Genomic DNA, 6,178 nt, shown 5'->3' with positions numbered 1-6,178 from the left:
CCATTTTGGGCGGCATGATCTACTTCGCCGCCGCGTCCTCAATTTGCTCATCCAGTTGCCCTCCTGGTTCCGGCCCCAGCCAGCGCTGCAGAGCGGCACCAGAGGCCGACGAAGCTGCCGGGGGCTGCGAGAGGGCTGCTGAAAGCCCCCTCCCTGGGGCCGCAGAGACGGCCGGCCTCGCCATCATGGCGGTCTCCGGGCGGGGAAGCTGAGCCGTGCGTCGCGTGCGTGCCTCCTCCTTCCCCTCCCCCTCCTCGGCGGCGGCGGCGGCGGCAGAGGCGGCAGCGCTCGCCATTGCCGCTGGTGGCAGGAGGCTGCGAGGAGCCGGCGCGGTCGCAGTCTCCACGGCGCAGGCCCACGGTAGCGCAGCCGCTCTGAGGTGAGTGCCCTACCGCGCAATCTCCAGCTATTTCAGCCCCGGCGCAGCCTGCAACACGCCGCCCGCCGCCGGCCGGCCGGCCGCCCTGCAGCCGGCACCCTGCCGCCCCCGGCTCGGGGCCTGGGGCCCCCGCCGGATTCTGGCCTGCCTGGGGCGGGGGGACCCGGGCCCGGCCCAGCCAAACTGCCACCTCGAGGATGCGCAGGCCGCACTAGGCCCCAGGCGTCCTGGCGGGCTCGGGAGGGAGGCGGCTGCCCTCCCAAGAGCCCCTGGGTTCCGGCCTCCCCTACCGCCTCGGGTTCTCCTGGCCGCGGCCTCCTCCGCGCCGTGGAACCCCGGGCCTGGCCTTCCCCACGGGCTCGGGAGCGGGCGGCCCGGGAGAGCGCGCCGGGCCCGGGAGCGGGAGGTGGGTGGGCTGCGCGGGACCGGAGCGGCGGCTCGGCGCTCGCCCCCTCGGCTCTTCCCGGCTCTGGCCCGCCGGTGGCGCGGCACGGCCGGGCGGGGCGCGGGAGTGGCTGTCTCTGGCGGGAGAGGAGGCTGGTGGTTCGGCCGGCGACCTCCGAAGCTTCCCTCCCGCCGGGGTGGCGTGGGATGGTTACCCAGGTGGACTGGGGGGCGCTGAATATGGCGCGCTGCCCACCCTCTTGCAAGTTGTGAGGAGGCGCCTAGGCGGCAGTTCGAGGAGGAGGGCGCAAAGTCCTTTTGTACGCAGAAATAAGGAGCGACATTGTGTTTTCCTCTACGGCGGAGATACCCACCGAGGGGCCTGGGTTCTGTCTCGGGACTGGCGTGGTGGTCCCCGGGGTACAGGAGGGGGAGGTGGCGCACCCTTCGGAAGGATCGGAGCCTTTGCCTGGGTTAAAACAGGGAGTCTGGGATGGTCTTGTGCTTGATTCTTTCCCATATCCTCAGGCTTTCGTGGATTCATGGGTTTGCCATTGCATGTTCTGTAGTGATGTCCACTGTTTCTCACCTGTTGTGTCGTTGCTGCTGGCCCCAAACTTTGTTTGGTGCATCTGACTGTCCACCAGAACTTGAAATTGTTAAGCATATTAATGTTGTTAGAGCTTCAAAGGATATCTGCTCTGACCAGTTGGAGGAGCTGTTAACAGGTCATCCCATCTTCCCAACCATTAAAATATCTTGTACTAATTGCTTATGTTAGAGTTGGTATCGGTTGGGCCGAATTCTTTAAGTAGGCAGAGCACAATTCACATTTTAGTCAGCGTTTAAACTCCATTTATTGGGAGAAAGTTGGTGGGAGTGAACCTGTCAGTTGGGACAGTGCTCTGAACGAGAATGGGTACAGCTTTTGTCCTTGGGGGAGTGGTCCTTTTCCCAGTCTTCATCAGATCCTCTTAAATGCTTTTTTCTTTAGTCTTGAACAGTAAGTTATTGGATTGTTCCTCACTCTGGGGAAAAGGGGGAGGAGAAACATTGGAGGAACTTTTTTTTTTTTTTTAACTATTATTCAGTTGTGTCCTGACTCCCTAACATTGTCTGAAAGTTTTTGACAAGTTACCCTATAAAGTAGTAAAAATAGGGTTAATTATGAGTACAAAAGTAAATGTATGATCATCACGTGTAATGTGATGTATGACTTAATTTGGGTGCAGACTTACTGCAGTTCATTGAGTGTAGATTTTTGGGAAGGTGTTACCCTTCCTCTTTATTTTTTGGTGCTTTGCTGGGGTCTAACCCAGAGCATTGGACATGCAGACTATTTGCTGCTGAAAATACATTGGCAGCCTTTTGTTGCTTGTTTGTCTGATAGGAGTTAGACTTTTGTTTTCAATTGGGGATCTAACCCACACCGAAATAAAACAATAGTCTTTTAGCCCACTTTATTTATTTAAAGTCTTGATTTCATTATACTCTCAAACTCAACAGAAGGGAAGATGACTTTTTGTCTACTAGTGGTTTATATTCTCATTTAACCAAAACCAGCCAACTCAAATTAGGTGTTTTCACAAAAATACTGGAATTATAGAAGGATTATAGAAGGGATTTCAGGTTTACCTCGACATTCATACATACTTAGTGGGACCTAAGGTTGTGGGCTTTCTGTTTTATTAAGGCATAATTACACACCCGTTGCTAATTTAGTTAGGGAGGTGAAGGCCAACCTAGAGTGATTAAAATTGTGAATTGTCTTTGCTGGAGTACTGTATTGTTAATCAGACCTGGCTTGTCTGTACAAAGCAGTTTATGGAAAACAACAAAAAAAGGGCATGTACTTTTTAAGGGAAAATTAAGATTCTTGTGGTTTAGAATTACAGTTTTATGTCTTTTTTTTTTTTTTTTTCTGAATACTATGCAACCGTCGTTGGCCTGAAACTTTCTGTGTAGATCAGGCTGGCCTCAAAGGATCTGCCCACCTCGGCCTCAAGAGTGCTGAGACTAAAGGTGTGTACCACCATGCCTGGCTGACATTTTTATACCTTTTTATTTGCAGTAAGAACATTGAGTAAATGTTGGAAAAACAGTGACAATGTACAATTATTCATGTTGGGTTCTGTTTCAGAACACAAAAATCAGCATAAAAAGGCCTGTTGGTTTATTTTCACTTAGGAGGAGGTGGGGGAGATTAGTGTCAGTCTTGAGAAGCGCACTCTCCAGGAAGTTCACCTGCCACCTTCTGTCGGGTTCTTAGACAAGCTCAGGGCTCCACACTGAAGCACACTTGCTCACCTACTCAAACCCAGACGTTGAGGGGGAAACTCTTGTGTGCTGTTGAGTTTCACAAATGACTGCTCTCTCTCTCTATTACCACTCCCCATCTCTCCAAAAATGACATCTTTTACTTTAGGTATTTGTAACCGATGATGCTCATTATATATACATTTACATGTCTGTATGTGTGCGTGTTTATACTTTGAAAGCTCAATCTCACACCAGCCTGTTGTCTTCTGAAAGGCATTTAAGGAGTTCTGTCACAATATTAGTTGTTTGTACTTTCATGGTTTTATTAGAACATGAGCCCAAGCTTATCACATACAGTCTTCTACCATCCCTTAGTAAAATAGCAGTTGAAGAGGCACGTGCTTATAAGTTTCTTTTAGAAACACATTGTTTGGGGCCTGGTGGTATGAGTGTGTGCTTAACTTGAGGAAGGCACTTGGTTCAATCTCTAGCAAAGAGGAGGAGGAAGAGGAAGAAATAATAGTAGAAGTAGGTTGTTTAGGAGTCTAGTGATTTTTCTGGTGTGTTATGTGTCATCATTTCTTTCTTATGAGTGTCTGGCCTGCATATATGTCTGCACTTCTTGCATGTTCAGTGCTGGTGGAAGCCAGAAGAGGGTATCACATCCTCTGGAGTTGGAGTTTTGATCATTGTAGTGTGTGGGGGCATGTGAATACTGAGAACCAGTTGGGTCTTCTGGAGTCCAACAGAAGGCATCATCCCCTGGAGCTGAAATTACAGGTGCTCCTGATCTACTCAAGAGGAGTAATGTGCTGGGAAGTGAGTTGTGGTTCTTTGGAAGAGCAGGCAGTGCTCTTAATGACTGAGCCATCTCTCTAGCCTGGTTTTGTTTTGATTTTTTTTTAAAGTGCATTGGTGTTTTGCCTGCATGTATGTCCTTGTGAGGGTGTCAGATTCCTGGTAGCAGGCAGTTGTGAGCTGTCCTGTGGGTGCTGGGATTTGAACCTGGGTCCTCTGGAAGAACAGTCAGTGTTCTTAACCACTAAGCCATCTCCAGCCCCTAAAATTATTCTGTTTTGATATATGAGTGTTATATGTACACCTAACCTTCCTGCATGCCAGGTTAGGGCATCAGGTTCCAGTATATATAGATGGTTGTGAGCCACCATGTGGTTGCTGGGAATTGAACTCAGGACCTCTGGAAGAGCAGACAGAGATTGTAACTGCTGAGCCATCTCTCTGGCCTTTCTTTTGATACTTTAAAAATTTGTGTATACCAGGTTGGCCTAGAACTTGTAGTTGAGGTTGACATTGAACTTCTAAATCTTCTGCTACCCCCTTCCAGATGCTGGGTTTAAAGGCACGTACCTTCTTGCATGGGTAAGCAAGCACTTTAAACAATTGAGCTACATCTTAGTTCTTTGTTAATACTTATTCATCATTATTCTAAGGTGAACAGGCTGGAAGAGAAACAGTAAAAATTGAAACAAACCAATTATAGCCATTTGCAGACCACAAACTATACTAAACTGTTGGAAACTTTGAATCTTGTAGCAATAAGAATGCTTTGAGGTTATTTAATGTCATATGGTGAAATTCACTGAGAAAGTGAATTTTCAACTCCACAAGAAAAGTAAATGGATCATGTGTATCTTGGATTATACCCTCCGCCCTATACAGTTCAGAATTAGGCTAATGTCTGTCTCCTCAGTGTACTTAGCAAAACTTCAGGGGCTTCATCATGTGACCTTTAGGCCTTAGCTGTCCTAATGTGTTCACACTTACAGACATTAAACCACTTTTGAACTGGAGAAAAACTAAATGTTTAACTTTTGGGAGATACTCAAACACATTAAAAAACAAACCAAGTTCCATGTGGTTTGCTTGCTGCATGCTATCTCTTAAGACAAGTCTGTATTGCACACTCCTCACGGTCCTAGATCACCCTGAGGGACGGGTCTCCTGACGCCTAGACACATAGTCTGTTGCCTGGTTCGGGGTGTTGGCGTAAGCCTTCACCTGCCACAAACATCACATAACCTTGGAGTTCCCAAGGCCAGAGCTAGTATTTGTAGGCATCTATATGCATGGTTACATTAATCCCTGAAGTTAGAGGAGCTATTCTTCGTGTGGGCCATCTGTTTGGGATCTCAGCTACCTGTGGAAATTGTATTGCTTAGTGTATAGGTAAAGTATATAGTTCAGGCTTGGGTCAACAAGATGGCTTAGCAGGTAAATATTTTTTTTTAAGTTAGTTGATGTCCTTTTTTCAGATGTGAAAAGTCTGGCTAATAATCTTAAGTAGATGTTGTCTTGACATCTTTTTAAGCAGTGCCTGTTGGATAAACTATACTGAACCTCTTCCAGCATGCCTTCGAAGAGTGAGCTTTGTATGCATCTGTGTTAAGACCATTTTTACAGGAGCCTACATTTTACTGTTGGCATTGTAAGCTTTTTAGAACTTAAGTGAGTGCTGCTGCTACTGCTCCTGAATGCTAATGTGGTTAGGCTGGCAGCTAACCTACGGAGAACAGAGGAAGTGAGGAAATGTCTCTGTGAAACATTGCTTAAAGCTATTTAAGCAGTAGACTAGAAATGAGGAGCAAGAAACACAGAACTGAATTCTTGTTTTATGTTTAAAGGTAGGTGAGGCCATATCCTCCATTGAGAATTTAAGCTTGTGGAGTGAGTGTGTCCCCACTTTAAGAGTTTTGCCGGGCTGGAGAGATGGCTCAGCAGTTAAGAGCACTGCCTGCTCTTCCAGAGGTCCTGAGTTCAATTCCTAGCAACCACATGGTGGCTCACAACCATCTGTAATGGGATCTGATGCCCTCTTCTGGTGTCTGAAGTCAGCGACTGTGTACTCCCATACATGGAATAAATAAATTAAAAAAGTTTTGCCATTGTCAGACATTAAAGACAATTTTCTAGGCCCATACAAGGTACAGAGTCACAAAACTTGGGCCTTATATTGGAGGGGAAAGAGCAGTTTGACTCTTGCATAACTTGTAGAAAATTAAAAAGGGTAAAGAAAATGATGTGGGAATAGGGAGGAATTAGTTTTGGGAGGGACCATGGCAAAGGGAAAACAAACTAGGGAGGATTATGTGTATTAAGAGTCTGAGAAGGACTGATAGGCAGGAGGGAGGCCAACAG

General features: G+C 47.4%; 1 protein-coding gene across 5 annotated transcripts in view; it reads left to right on the top strand.

Moving 5' to 3' along the window:
* Window positions 1–276: 276 nt before the first annotated feature.
* Nrf1 (nuclear respiratory factor 1) overlaps window positions 277–6,178 on the top strand; it is a 102,650-nt gene continuing 96,748 nt past the window's right edge. For all 5 annotated transcript variants that reach the window (XM_032906820.1, XM_032906819.1, XM_032906817.1 and 2 more), the window contains exon 1: window positions 277–379. The gene's annotated coding sequence lies outside the window, so the exon portion shown is untranslated. The remainder of the gene's footprint in view (window positions 380–6,178) is intronic.

Source organism: Rattus rattus, chromosome 6, assembly GCF_011064425.1.
Source record: "Rattus rattus isolate New Zealand chromosome 6, Rrattus_CSIRO_v1, whole genome shotgun sequence".
NCBI lineage: Eukaryota > Metazoa > Chordata > Mammalia > Rodentia > Muridae > Rattus > Rattus rattus.
This window is presented reverse-complemented; position numbering and strand designations above follow the sequence as displayed.